The sequence below is a fragment of the Bombyx mandarina genome, chromosome A1 (assembly GCF_030267445.1).
Source record: "Bombyx mandarina strain Sakado chromosome A1, ASM3026744v2".
In the NCBI taxonomy this organism is placed as follows: domain Eukaryota; kingdom Metazoa; phylum Arthropoda; class Insecta; order Lepidoptera; family Bombycidae; genus Bombyx; species Bombyx mandarina.
The window spans coordinates 14667001-14683211 of record NC_143234.1 but is presented as its reverse complement, the minus strand read 5'-3'; the positions used below and the strand labels follow the sequence as shown (position 1 = coordinate 14683211).

The 16211-nt window shown below is 35.6% G+C and overlaps 1 protein-coding gene across 6 annotated transcripts in view; it reads left to right on the top strand.

The window, feature by feature from the left end:
• Positions 1 to 2832: 2832 nt before the first annotated feature.
• Positions 2833 to 16211, top strand: part of toy (twin of eyeless) — a 96897-nt gene continuing 83518 nt past the window's right edge. For 2 of the 6 annotated variants that reach the window (XM_028169482.2, XM_028169498.2), the window contains exon 1: positions 2833 to 3078. The gene's annotated coding sequence lies outside the window, so the exon portion shown is untranslated. The remainder of the gene's footprint in view (positions 3079 to 16211) is intronic. The other 4 variants (XM_089739761.1, XM_028169475.2, XM_089739760.1 and 1 more) reach the window with 2 other exon arrangements.

Below are 16211 nucleotides of genomic sequence, written 5' to 3'. Positions count from 1 at the left end.
GAGTTATATACGAAAAGACACTAATCTAATCTCATTGTAATATTGTGCAATGCCGTTTGTTTGATATTATTTAAATAAGGTATTGTTTGTTGGTAGTGAAGAAAGACAAACAAGTCGATTTCAATTTCGAAAACTATTAAAATTTAGTTGATTCTAAGCGCGCAATTATCGATTACATTCGTGACTTTTGAAAAGCTTACTCAGTAATCTAAATGTTTTACTATATTCCTACATATAGTTTTAGTAGGTTCAGTTTTACTCTATTTTTATATAAGGTAGAGACCACATTCATTTTCTAAAGTTGAATAAAATCGATTTTTCCTTAAGATGGTATAAAAATTAAAATATACAGCGAAAATACGTTTAACGATCACAATCGGATACTTCACGTGAAAACACTAGCATATTTCTTTGTTCGGCACAAAGTTGACTCGACTTCGCGTAGTATCACGCAAAGTTATGTTTTTCTAACAAAAAATATAGCTAATACAGCGAAGTGCTTTCCGTAATAAATACGCTTTTTGTAAAGCACAATAGCTCAGCCGGCGTGGACGCAATGTTACAAAACGCACCTAAGAAAGCTTCCTTACTGAATGCGAAACAACAAAATAGGTCTACCGATGCGTAAATTAAGGACCAGAGCGTATTCAGAGAGTGCAAATAAAAAAAAAATTGTTAATATAAAGAAAATATCTTGATGTCCCGCTGCGGTGCCCTCGATTGTTCTAAGACAAACAATTTCTTTGCGCTACCTCGTACAGTATTATTTTTTAGTAAATCAACCGAAAAGCATTGTGTTCGGCGCTTAGATTTTTCGATGGTTGAATTAATTTCGGTTGATAAGCACCCAACCGAACTATTGTGTTCGGGATACAACAAACATTCTGAATGAATCCTAGCTTACGTTCGCCTCAAACTGTGACCTATCGTTTGTCGTTCGATTTTCGACTCTATCTCAATCTGCTACATCCCGAACTAAAACTTTAATCAAACATTCTAGATCGTCTAAATACAATCTGACCTTGATTCGCATAGTCCAGCTCTCTGTCATAGATTTATTTATGCGTGCTGAAGGCTCGGAATATTAAAATATAATTAAAGCTTGAACTGCATATCCTTGCGTCCATAATGCTCAATGCTGAGGGTCGTGGCTTCATGAGGCTTTCTTGGGAATATAACTACATAATAATATGGTGGGGTCTCATGTCCTTCCAAGACAGTGCTTTTGGAAGAGATTTAGTTCTTCGACACCGCTGAAGCCTTATTTGGGTCCGGCTAATTAACCGTAATTAATTAATAAAAGTCGAACTTCAACTCAACCCTCCTCTATTCTCATCCGAGCATTGAGTCAATCTACAACAACCCTATTATCATCGCAAGACTTTACAATGGAACATCTCTAAATAACATAAAACGTAACGACTCAATCGTATCTCAGTAACCGGGCGTGTCCAAATCCGTGACATTGCATCGAAAAATCTCACAATAGCCAAGAGCACCCATGAAATGAGGCCGGCATGAATTAGGGCTAGCACATTCTGGGTCTACGTCCGTGACGTACGCCGCGTGGCTACTATTGTTGTTCCGTGCGAAACTGCATTGTAGATTCGGTTGTTCTCGATTGTTCGCTACGCGACTCCTAATAGACCGGAACGCATTTTTTTGTCGTTTGTTTTCGCGTGTAACTTTATGGATATGTTGATTAATCGTGACATCTATATATTAATAAGTGAAGCAAAAACTTTGTATCCCTTTTTACGAAAAATGCGCGGACGGAGGAGTATGAAATTTTCCACAATTATAGAGATTACAGAGAAGAAGTGCACAATGCTAATTTTTTTTTAAATAATGCATAATAGATACATTAAATCAATAAAGAAAACATTACACACACTACCATGTATTTGACACACACACGCATGCATACTATTTGTTTATTCTCAAACTTTCCTTTATTGTCAGTTATAGTCTGTCAAATTGAGAATAGATTAAATACTGTTTTCTCTTTATTAAGTGTAGTCTTGACGAAATCTGTGATTAAAGAAGTATAATACCTAGTCCTTGTCCATAATAGTGTACAAACTTATAATTTCCATTAGTTATAGTCGAATTTCGACTACCAGGGGACCACTAGTCGATACTAATGTGTACGGTTTAATCTGTTTACTTGGTGTTTAAGTCATCGGTTCTGAACTTTGAACCTAAATGGAACATACGCTCACGTAAATACCTTTTATTTCTTACGTTCGGTCCTCAATTATTTTAACGGTTAAGCGAATAAAAGTTAGCATCTCTTGCTTATCACGCAAATCTTACGCTCCACATACCTGCGGAGTACAGTCGTGAACATAAAGCTTAGGGCAGTTACCGTAGACAGTAAAATATTTTAGCCACATTTTACGATCACGACTATTCAGCGTATATAAGGTTACGAGTAGGTATTTGGGGGCATTGAAACGCACCAATTCAATATTATGTCGAAGATTACATTTATTTTCTCACTTATTTACCTATAATAAAAAATAAAACATATTACCTAATTAAACGCTGTTCACATGTACATATTTCCAAATTTGTCAAACATGATATAAAATTTTAATAAATTCGTATATAATTTTATGATTTTTCGTATAAAACCACAGAAGAAGAAAAAAAAGAAAAAAACAAAAAAAACATTTCTAATATCAGCAAATAAAATAATAATTTCGTAAGTAAAATAGCACGTAACCCACCGTAATAGCAACAAACTGTGAGTGAGGCTGTCTGTGGGCGTCCGATGTTTGTGTGCGGCGCCCACCCCGGGGTGAAGGCAGGCCCCGCCCAGCGATGCTCACACGGCTCAGTTGGAATCAGATAGCCCGCCAGTCGCTACCCAGCCGTGACTTAGTGAACGGTTCGCGGGCTCGCTTCGCATCCGATTATTACGCGCAACACTACCCAAGCGGTTTACGAACTTGTCAAATTATTTCGTCGCGTTACGATCTATTGGACTGTTACAGTTGTTTGTTTTTTTTTTTGTATTGTTTACTCTCTTTATTGGCTTGAGTGCGTGTGATCTGTTTGTGTTCCGGGATATAGGTAGGTGAAATGTTTGTTATCCGGATATATCCACATAAAATTTAATCGAATGCGACTAGGAAATTTTATGGGAAATCGAGAAGCGTTGTTGCCGTTAAAAGCTTACATTAAAAAATATAATAATTATTTTTCTAATTGACGTTTACCGAGAACTTAGAATTTAACGCCAAGAACAAGACCTGGCTGTATACACTAAAGTCCTTTGCCTTTCCCATTACGGATAAATTAATATCATCATCATCATTAGAATTTGACGTATCATACATTTAGTTCTAATTTAAATAATTTAATAGCGGATTTAAATTATATGCAACAGTCACCTTATATATTGAAATTTAAGATTACAATTTATCACATCTAACCTTTTTCACATTTCGTAAATTTCCCAAAATTTTTTAAACTTGGATTCTTAAATATAAATACATATTTCAATACAAACGCAAATCAATGATTTTATCGGAAAATCTAAATAAACAAAAAAAATACATTTAACTTAAACTATTATTAATCTCTGATTGGAAAAAGTGAATACATTTATTAAGAAAAAATTAGTAGTATGAATTTTGAGTTAAATGGTCTTGCCACTAATGCAATATCCAATATTTTACATTACATTTTTGGGACGAAAATAGTTAAAGTAATTTTGACTACAATTAACCCAAAATTATTGAAATTAAGATTGTTTCACTTTGACTACATTCAACTTCTTTTTCTATAAATATTTTTAAAACATTAGATCATTATATTATATTACAATCCGTGCTGCAGTTAAAATAAAAGAAACATAACCCATATTAACAACAGTTTGTTTTTTATTATATTTATCCAAAATACAGAAATACAGAATATCTAATAACGATATCTTATTTTATACACATATATATATTTATTTGTAACTCTTAATTTATTTTATTAAGCGCTTTTCCTAACTTGTATCTTGCTCCCCGAAGTAATTCGATATTTTTGTTCGATAATAGCCGGACCGGTTTTTTTTTCTTTCTGGCAACACAACAATTTAATATTAACGTATTGTTAAAGATAATTTGCAATAGTAAACATTTGGTCGCATTGTATCCTACAATCGTTTTTTTTTGTCTCGTAACTTGATCCAGTTTTGAGGTTTGATCTCGATTTAAAAATCGAATTGATTTTCGGCGCAATCACTTTCAATATTCTGATTATATGTATTTAATCTAATAAATATTATATTTACAATCTAGACTTTTTAAAAACAATACATGTGACGATTTTAATGTCATACTAAAATATAAGTTACCGACTGATAATAAAAACTATCTTATTCTTTGTACTCACTTAATAGTGTACTTTTTCAGTTTTTTGTTAGTAGATAAATAAAATTTCAGTTTAAGCTTCGCCTTCATGTCTATGGGCAACGGTATCCACATCTCAATATCTATAGGTTTATCTATAGGTGGTCACTTAACGCCAAATGGACCGTGAGCTTGTTGTCGAACTTTGCTAACTATCAAAAGTACTTTAGAATTGGAATTTCTCACAGCCAAAAAATTAAGACGAGTAAAATATTAAAAAAACAAATGTCTTTTTTGTAGGATTTATCTTACAATATCACTAAAATTTGTTCTATTTGAGAAAACTTCCTAAATACTAAATCTATAAATGCAAATATGTATTAAAAATAAATGTAAATACGTATCAATTTTATTCAAAATCGCCATTACATAACCCTACTTACATATGTTACACAATATTTTTCAAAATCGTAAAACGTCACAGATAATGCAAAATACTAAAAAAAAAAAAACCAAATCGAGATCCCTTCGCTTTGATCGTACCGAGCCCAAACGTAGTCCATTGTAGTGAAATATTAGTTGCACAGTAATTTCGTTAAATAGAGACCTTTCGTTTTGAATTGTGAGTTCCGAATAATTTCTGCGGTAAACGATACTCGACGTACAATGCGTGACATTGATGTAGGATCGGCCAATTTCACAACAAAAACTATCTCCGAAAATGCAGGAGCCTGGAGTAACTACCAGAAGTTTTTTGTATTACATTTTCCTTTTTTTGATAATATCTGACGTCTCTAAATAGGGTAATTTAATTGGTTAATGTACTAAATTCTTATTTAAATGTACACGATTATTTATTAATTAAAATAATGTAGATTAAGTATCATATTCGTGAATGACAGAAAATGCAATATTAGGATATGAAACTAGCGAAGATAGTTTTAATAAATTTTTTACTAATTTATCACTAGTTTTATTTTCAGTTTTTAAAAAAGGTTTTAATACCTAATTGCTTAGATATCGTAACAGCAACTTTGAATCTTTCCTCGAATCGACTAAATTATTCGATTCTATCAATTCGAAATAAAAAATCGATATTAGGTACATGGATCCTGAAAAAAAAATCGCGAATAAATTCAAAAGCGCCGACGACTACACTAACTACCATTATTTACACTTCAAAGCGAAAGAGTGTTGACACGGCCATTATGTAACATCTTTCTAGGGAGTCTCTCGGTACGCTCACGAGTTTTTTTTTTTTTTTCGGTATTAATGACATTTTTTTTTGCCATTGACAAAGAGAGTTATAACCATTGACATCTGTTCTCACGTGGTGTCGTTGCACGGTGTTAAATGCAATTCGGTTTTTGTGTTCGCATGTATATATGACATTCTGAAGCATGTAAGTGCTTGGGGCTGTCAAAATTTATCGTGACAATTCTGTTATTTGTTATTATCCCGACAAAGGAGTTCGCTTAGTTCAGATAGAACTCGAAAAGCGTGTTCAAAATGAACATACGTACCTACGTCTGAGATTGTTTTCATTAGTAATTGAATTTTTAGTGTTTTATTTTTTAATTTTATTTCAAATATGTAATAATTCTTTTAAAGTAATTTTTGTTCGTTGTAAATTGAATTCCAAATAAATATAATTATTATTACTAAATTCAATCTTTTTTCATTGTATTTATTTTAAGCCCTTAACGAGTCTTATCCAAATGAAATTAGCGTTATATTCATGATTTTACAGTATTAAACTTATTCAAAATTATCATATTACTAGCTGACCCGGCAGACTTCGTAGTGCCTCAATCGATAAATAAAAGACCTCAACTTTTGTATAAAATAAACTTAAAACAAACAAAAGGAATCCGTCCGACGGGGACACATCAAAGGGAAAACAAAATTGTTATTTTTATTCAATTCCGAGCATTTTCATGTTTATCTACCTTTTAAACCTTCTCTGGACTTCCACAAATAATTAAAGACCAAAATTAGCCAAATCGGTCCAGCCGTTCTCGAGTTTTAGCGAGACTAACGAACAGCAATTCATTTATATATAGGTATATATATATATATATATATATAGATAGATAATCTCTTTAAAGCGATTTCAAGAAGGAGCTAAACTTCATCGAAATGCTCTCAAACAAAAACCTTAATAAATAATCCTCATACTAAATATTAACATCCATCATACTTCCAGTGTTACAATATCTTAAAAGAGCCATATCAAAAAACCAACACCTCTCCATTTCCACGGCATCGCCCTTCAAGTTTAAAGGATTAAGATACAGACTCATTTAATGTGAAAAGGTTTCCATGTACTTAAAATAAAAAGCTCATGATCGGGATGAGCTTTTTATTTTAATACTCGAACACAGTCGGCGGATCGACGAAATATATTCAATGGTGATTACTTATATCATTCATGTGTATTTCTTATTTTTTCCCGTTTTTTAATCAATACTTTGTTGCATTTAAAATTTATCGCTATAAATGTATCTATGTATGCATAATCGATACGTATAAGTTATACATATATATATTTTATTGTCCGTGTAGGCAGACGAGCATACGGCCCACCTGATGGTGAGTGGTTACCGTCGCCCATGGACTTCAGCAATGCCAGGGGCAGATCCAAGCCGCTGCCTACCCAATATTACATACTACCATATATTACATATTATTATATAAGTCGATTTAAATAGATTCTTATAGTATACGAGTTCCAAATATTATATCGTAAATACCCGATATACATATTATGAAAATTTGAGAACCAATTGTGATTGATTCCCTTGTACAGCAAATATTTACAAAAGAGCTCACAACCAATCTGGTAGTAAATTAATTAACCCACCTTGAGATATGAGGTTGAAGTTGTATTGCAAAACGGATCTGCTATCCTTCAAGCGCTGTCCAAACTTCGCTGTCAAAATGAGCTTAGCGGTACTTTCCTATACGGTCTTCCGATTTACCTGTATGAACGTTTATATGTATGCATTGTGTGTAATTTATTTATTTATTTATTAAGTTGCAAAAACAAAGTGATCATCGATACAAAACATTGACAAATTGACCAAAATTCATGGCAGATGTCACCTCAATTATAGATGCAACCGACAGTGCATTAATAACAAAAATTAAAAAAATACTAGAGGTTAATTGGAATTGTAAGTTTGTACAATATTATGATTGTATTTTATACTTCTGTAATCACAAATTTCGCCAAGACTACACTATAAAAAATATTAACAAAGACAAACAATATTTAATCTATTCTCAATTTGACAACGACGTCAAGAACAAAAATTTTGACAATAAATACCTATAGTATGCATGCGTGTGTGCGTCAAATACATGGTATGTAGTGTGTGTAATGTTTTCTTTATTGATTTAATGTATCTTTTATGCATTATTTAAAAAAAATATTAGCATTGTGCAATTCTTCTCTATATTCTCTATAAGTGTGAGAAATTTCATACTCCTCGGTCCGCGCAATTTTCGTAAAGAGGGATACAAAGTTTTTGCTTCACGTATTAATATATAGATATATAACTAAATACTTAGTCAGGTCATAAATTCTGTCACATGTTTAATGTAAAGTAATTGAAACAAGTTTATTCATTATGTAACCATTCATATACCAAAATGAACTTAACAAAACATAGATTCTTATGACACTAGAGTTTATTCAAAATGACCTCCGTGATTTTGAATACAGGCCTTCAATCTGCGCGGCCAGTCGTCTATCGCAGCACGAACGAGGTCCATGTCAATATCGGCGGCTGCCTTAATCAAGGATGTCTTGAGTGACTCCAAATTGGGATGAGACTTTGAGCACGCCTTTTCCTCCAAGTGTTGCCATATCTTGTAATCTAACGGATTCAAATCTGGACTGGAGGAGGGCCAGTCTTCGTGCCGGATGAAGTCGATTTCACGCGCCGCCAGCCAGTCTTGTGTGCTCTTCGCTCTATGCGCTGGCGCCGAATCTTGTTGGAATACCCAGTGCCTGTTATTGAACATGGTATGAGAAACAGGTTCCACAAGGTTCGTCAGGACTTGATACACAACTGCATTCGTTTTTACACCTTTCTCACAAAAATGTACTTCTGTTAAGCCCCAATAAGAAACTCCCAACCAAGGGCGACCACTTCTTGACCTGCCATCTACACTAGAGTCTTCATTGTATCGTTTGATGGTACGATAAACGAATCTTTTGGTTATATTCAAATTTTTCAGTATGTTAAAAATTTGAATTGTCGCGTAACCGCAACGATGCAACGCAATAACTGCAACACGGTCTTCTTTAAGCGTCCACTCCATATTTAAAAATGAGTAAAATTCTAAAAGTATACATTTTTATTTTCATGAACAATTCGAAATTCGAATTCAATAAACTTTTTTGTGGCCAGCATTCTAAAAGAAAAGTTTTTACTGTGTGACAATACTTATGACCTGACTAGTTATAATCGATCATATCACCTACGCCCAGATTTAAAAAAAGATAATACCGTTGGTTACCGACGTCTTATATGTTCCTGTTGAAATAATTTTCGACGTAAGCGGTACGGCTGTTCTTCTCAAAGAATCGCAATAAACGTATTTGATTTATGCTTATAACTGTCTCCGGGTATAACCGGTCGAAACTTTGAGAATCGATTGCTTTCGCGAAGCAGCTGCCCTTGAGTTGTTAAGTCTCTTTCGGAGGCGCTCGGGCGGCTGTTAGCAAATCTCACTCAGACTCCTGTCCTGGTGAAACTGGAAAGGTCCTTGCCTGGTGGTAGGACCTCTTGTGAGTCCGCGCGGGTGGGTACCACCACCCTGCCTATTTCTGCCGTGAAGCAGTAATGCGTTTCGGTTTGAAGGGTGGCGCAGCCGTTATAACTATACTTGAGACCTTAGAACTTATATCTCAAGGTGGGTGGCGCATCTACGTTGTGGATGTCTATGGGCTCCAGCAACCACTTAACAACAGGTGGGCTGAGCTCACAGCCCACCTGTCCACCCATCTAAGCAATAAAAAAAAACGTACAGTGATCCTTCCTAAAAAAAACTGACAATTCTGACAACACTTTCGTCGGTGGCTAATTACTTCGTGAAATTATGGGTATTTAATTAGCTTGTGATCAGAGCCGCTATTTAAAAAATATATATATATAAAAAGCTATCACAGACAAAATATACTATTGATCATATACGTACAATCGGAATTCCGAGCGCATCAACGAACAGCCTCATTCCAAGAGTCCTACTAGCTCACTCCACTAACAATTAGCCTATAGACGTTCGTATATTGTAAATATAGTTGTGTGTTCCTCTCGTCAATAGGGAGTAGTAGCCGGAGGTGAAGACGCGCATTCTGACCGTCAGAATTGTGGATTGATTTATCGCGCCGACCTTACTTACTGTTATACCGCTGTTTTGGACTGTGAACAAAACAATAATTAATAATAGAAAAAAAAAACTGGTGGTAGGACGTCTTGTGAGCTCGCACGGGTAGGTATCACCACCCTGCCGTGAAGCAGTAATGCGTTTCGGCTTAAAGGGTGGAAATGCGGTTGTACTGTCAAAACGGAGACCTTACAACTCATATCACAAGGTGGGTGGCGACATTTACATTGTAGATGTCTATGGGCTCCGATAACCACTTAATACCAAATGGGCCGTGAGCCCGTTCACCCATCTAAGCTATAAAAATAATAATAATAATAAAAAACGATCAAATAGATTTAATAAACAATCTATAGTTATTTATCCCAATTTAAGCGGCAATATAGTTTAATTTGAAAAAAATCACAATGCTATTTATTTAGGAATTAATGTTAATTAAAAACGTGTTTTAAAGATACTTTATTTCAACGATTATCCTTCTGACTACTGCGCACAGAACAGATGTAGTTTTAAGTTTAAATAATTTGTTATGCGACCAACAATTGAATCTGCTGTCGGTACCCGTCAGCGTTGAATCATAGTAACAAATAGACGGCCGCTTTTGTGCTAACCGTACGGAGTCAAGGCGATGCACCGAGATATTGTTGTTTCATTCTATTTTCAATAAACAGTGAGTTTTATCTGCATTCAGTAGCTATGTCTTGAAGCTACTAATAATTGTTTGAGTGGATATACGTAATAATAAAATAATCCTTATCAATCATTTCTAATGCCCAAATCTGCTGTATTTTTTTTGAAACGGCAAAACGAACTCAGGGTTGGTAGTAGCAATCGGAGTTCATAGATGCTTCCAACCACCTTGAGAATGAAGTCGAAAAATCTGTTATGTGATGTCAGCATGGCCTAAAGGATAAGATGTCCGGTGTACTAGTATTGACATCGTTGCGACTGTATCAGGGTTCAAATCACATTCAGTGATGTGTGTTCAGTGTTCAGTTTACGCGGGATTTGACTCAACTCAACGACTCAACTCATGCTGACAATTGGATTCCATGATGAAGAAATAATCATCGTGTAATAAAAACAAAACACGGTTCTTTGTCGTATTTATGTAATTTTTATAGGTATAATTTAAATTGTAATGTAAGTGTCAAAATTATAATAACATAAAAATTCGGAGAGTCTCACTTGGACTCATAAGTTTTTTCAAAGGCTCAGTCTGGAGGGGTGGGATTTGCTAACAGCTGCCCGAGCGCCTCCGAAGGAGACCTAACAACTCAAGAGCAGCTGCTTCGCGAATGAATCTACTACCGGATCGGAATCGCGAGAAAAGAAGGAGAGAAAAGAAACTCAGCGAGCTGGTTCATGGGTTAGGTTGCACAAGGTTACCGGGGTCCCTAAGCGTGCTCCTAGTGTTAGAGCTAAAGGCGTCTAATGCAAAGGTTATTGGATCTGATGGATCCGTAAGGACGTGAACTCATAAGTCCTAACGCCAAAAATTAAGTAAATTATATGAAATCTGTAGGTTAAAAATATCAGCGAGCAACGTCCGCAATGATACCAAATCCTCTTCAATTCCAACTGCTAAGAGCAACGCGTCAATTTTATAGTTTTCTTATACTTTTAATATAAATTCAATAAATATTTCATACAAAAAATACAGTCCACGTTTAATTACTATAACGCAACAACTAGATAGTACTTCTTCGTTGCCGAAGACCTTCGTATATACGCGTTACATACATATTATACGTACTTATGATGAATTAAAACCACTTAGTACGCGTTTAGTCTCGCTTTTTTTATTGTCACCCTATCGTTTCCAACGTTCCGAATACTTTACAGTTTTCGTGGTCACGACTAACTAAAGTGCTATTCGGCACTTGAATGTTGTGCTAACTACCCTAATTTTTTTTAAAAATAACAAAAGCATAAAACAATATTAATATAACGTAATCTAGCATCATCATCATCATCATCATCATCATGAACAGCCCACAGTCGTCCACTGCTGGACATAGGCCTCTCCCAGTACATACCACTGAGCCCGGTCTGCGGCTCTCCTCATCCACATCTTGCCGGCCACGTAATCTATACTAATATATAAATCTACAGTGATTTTTATGGATGTTCCATTATAACTACTGAACCATGCATCCCATTGACTTGAAACTTGGTATTCGTGTAGGAAATACATGTACTTAATGGATAGGCTAATATTTTTATGAGCGTTGGATTCCCTACGCCAGTTGCGGAGGCGTTAATGATGAGAATCTTTGTGCTGTGTGTGTAGCTCGAAATTAGAACAATGCTTCCCAGAATCTGTCTCAAGCGCATCCTATAGTAGGTACCTCGGACATATTGCCAAGATAGATGGAAACAATCTTGAAAGACTGATGATTATTGGAATAGTGGAAAGAAAATTGCACTAAAGATGTCATTACGGATCCTCCCGATCCATTAACGGTGCATTTAGGTGCCTAAAGCACCGGTCACCGTCCTCGCAGAACCCGTCGCTTGCTACGAAGGGCTCCGCGAGTAAATTAACCCATAGACACAGCCCACTGACTTTCTCACCGGATTTTCTAAGTGGGTCGCGTTTCCGATCCAGTGGTAGATTCTGCGAAGCACTGCTCTTGCTAGGGCCAGTGCAGGCGAAGCTAAAATAGCCTCTCAAGGCTATCAGCATAGGTAGGAAAAAAAAGGAAAGAAAAAATACGCGGGGGCATTACCCTCGATTCCATCGTCAACGATGCTCTCAGATTGGCCGAAAACACTACGAGATGGCACAACATGGTGAAGATGAAACTAATGTATGGAGGTGGCCACGACCCTCAGACATGACTGAAGGAGGATACATTTTTAATAATACAAATAATTTTAATAGCAAGAAGTCTAGACTGAGCTTTGTCGCTTTTCAAAATTGAAAACGATCTCAAACGAAAAGATCAAATAGCATTAACAAGCGAACTATCAGAGGCCGCTGCTACAAAGCTCTTAAAAAAATATCACTATTTACATCAAATCAAAAAAAGAAAAAAGAAAAACAAACATAAAAAAGAAAACATTAAAACATTACAGGAATGACACTCGAAACCTCAAAGATCCCACTGAATGTTTGTAAAAAAGAAAAAAAAAATATCTCTATGACGTCACATCCTTGTTAATTACGTACATACGTGCGCTTTGAAAAGTATATTACATTTTATTTTTATTTTTCTATAAAAACTCGCTTTGCAGTCCCAACTCACACGAGAGCCCTCTGCTTTGCGAGCGCACGTGACTTCAAATGATGCGCTTTGATGGTAAACATCGCTTCAAAAGTCTCTTTTGCGTTTGAGTCTCAAAGATACTTTGTTTGAGCCTTTTCGAGCGACGTTGTAGGCTTCGAATATAATTCAAATTAAATATTACGTACCACAAAATCCATTACAGATTTTCGTGTTTGTCTAAGCCCCGTCGTGTATATTTATCTTTTAGCTATCTTCGGTGACATAATTGGGTTGATGTTGGGGTGTTATTACTCATAAATCAAATTAAGAATAAAAAACCCGTTAAAATTGATATCAAGAATAAAGCGTGGATACTGAAAATGTATACAAAAAATCTTGTTTAAAACTTTCGAATTTTATTATTCTAAATTTTTTTAATAGTCTAATGTTCGGATAAGAGCCAGTTTTTATATACTTAAATAAATAGACCTGCTATGTAATGTATCGTAGCTGAAGGACAATAACCATCTCCTATGTACTACTTGAGAATGTGAATCTCGCGCGTCATTAAATTTCATGTTACATTGCGTATAGTACAAAAACATTGGCATCATACACGACTAAGACTTCATTTTATTTTCCCTACCATTAGGTATTACATTGGTATACAATGATCACATTGGTAGCCTAAGGGGCTATTCCAACTTCGCGACCGATAGGCGAGCTCACGGGCTCAACCTGAGAGAATTACTAACACTAGCCCTAGCAAGAGCAGTACTTCGCTGAATCTACTACCGGATCGGAATCGCGACCCACTGAGAAGATCCGGTGAAAAACTCAGTGGGTGATATGTTTAGGTTATATTAGGATTTTCGGGGTAATATCAGAGCACGTCTCTTCGACTCGGGAATCACCCAACCAGTATCTACGCATTGGATGAATCAGTCTGAGCGTCTAAAGTTCGTCTTCAGCCAAGATCACATTTTGTTAAGAACATTAGGAGCACCTGCGTCACTCTGAGTCGATCTAATGAGATGAACGTAACCTCAGAGAGCACGTGATTATTCAAGCATAAATTGACTGTTCTTCAGAATTTCAATATAAAATACCTTGTATTGAGTTCATTTATCTGTCTAGTTTATGGTTTAAGTGAGATTATATTAAAGAATTTTGACATCAAAGTTTCATCGAAAAACCTTAAAATCTATACTTAAATATTATAAAGCTGAAGAGTGTTTGTTTGAACGCGCTAATCTTAGGAAATACTGGTTCGATTTAAAAAATTCTTTCGGTGTCAGATAGCCCATTTATTGAGGGAGGCTATAGGCTATATAAAATCACGTTAAGACCAATACAAGCGGAGCACCAATAAAGAATGTTTCAAAATCGGGGTTATTTTTACCTTTTGAGAGCTTCCGCTGCGTGCGCTGTAGAAACAGTTAAAGTTTCGCTAAAATAATGTACAATGGAATTTTTCCCCTTTAAAAAATCTAAAAAAAAGTTCGCTAAAGAATTTGTCTATATGTTATGGTTGGCTCACTATAACGTTTTTTATGCTAACCAAATGTGTTCTAAAAATAAAGCATTATTTGTGAACTATTCCACGCGGACGAAGTCGCGGGCAAAATCTAGTAATCAAATATAAAATATTTTCGTTAAATTAAAAAAAAAAAAAAATTGACTTTTTTTATATTCGAATACAACGGAATTTTTCCCCTTTAAAAAATCTAAAAAAAAGTTCGCTAAAGAATTTGTCTATATGTTAAGGTTGGCTCACTATAACGTTTTTTATGCTAACCAAATGTGTTCTAAAAATAAAGCATTATTTGTGAACTATTCCACGCGGACGAAGTCGCGGGCAAAATCTAGTAATCAAATATAAAATATTTTCGTTAAATAAAAAAAAAAAAAAAATTGACTTTTTTTATATTCGAATACAACGGAATTTTTCCCCTTTAAAAAATAAAAAAAAAAGTTCGCTAAATAATTTGTTTATATGTTAAGGTTGGCTCACTATAACGTTTTTTATGCTAACCAAATGTGTTCTAAAAATAAAGCATTATTTGTCAACTATTCCACGCGGACGAAGTTGCGGGCAAAATCTAGTAAACAAATAAAAAATATTTTCTTTAAAATAAAAATATTTTTAATAATTAACTTTTTTTACATTCGAATACATTAGTTTAAATGAGAACTGGGACTGAATGAGGAGCTCACGATCTATCTACCTGGTTTTTTTTTATCCTACCTAAGCTGATGGTCTAGAGAGACCACATCAGCGTCACCGAGCTAGGATAGGAGGAGGGCGGGCGGGCCTCACTATCGGTGCGTGAAATCCTCTCGTGTACGTACATCTGTGTAGCCTATTTCAGGAGCAAAGCAATTACGCGCTCGTCCAAGCTTGTTGTCATATAGCACGAAGTTAGATGTTATAGTAAAAACAAATGCTTTTTCGTTTGAAACTACATTTCTTTCTTCTCCATCGCTCCCTCATTGCTGAGGATCGTGACTCCGTGTTAGCTTGTTGACTGTCAGGCTCCATCGGTTCCGGTGAGTTGCCTGGTGTAGTGCAGCGCTAAGTGGTCCGCTGGTTTGCTCGGAGATCTGGTCGGACCAACGTTTGGGGCTCCGGCCTCTAGGACGTTTTCCTTCTACTTTCCCAGTGACCATCAGACGTTCCAAGTTGTCTACACCTCTGCGGGCAACGTGGCCAAAGTAGCGCATTATGCGTTGCAGACATTTATACTGACTATATCTGTTTCGAGTTTATTTTACGATGTTTTGTATGAGTCAGAAAGGTATAATTATCGCTGGTTGTTGCATAAACTATTGCATGAAATGTTTGTCTGTTAAAATACGAACAAATATCTTCCCTGTAATGCTAAAAACAAGCTTCAGCTTGATCGATTTGACACAGAGCACAAATAGAGGAACAAACAAAAACCTAAATCATTCATTATGTATATTACAGAATAAATCGCATTTTTTTTATTACTTAGGTGGGTGGACGTGCTCACGGTCCACCTGGTGATAAGCGGTTACCGGAGCCTCTAGACATCTACAACGTAAATGCCGCCACCTATCTTGAGATATAAGTTCTAAGGTCTCAGTATAGTTACAACGGCTGCCCCACCCTTCGAACCGAAACGCATTACTGCTTCACGGCAGAAATAGGCAGGGCGGTGGTACCTACCCGTGCGGATTCACAAGAGGTCCTACCACCAGTAAAATTTCCGATATTTTCATGAAATGT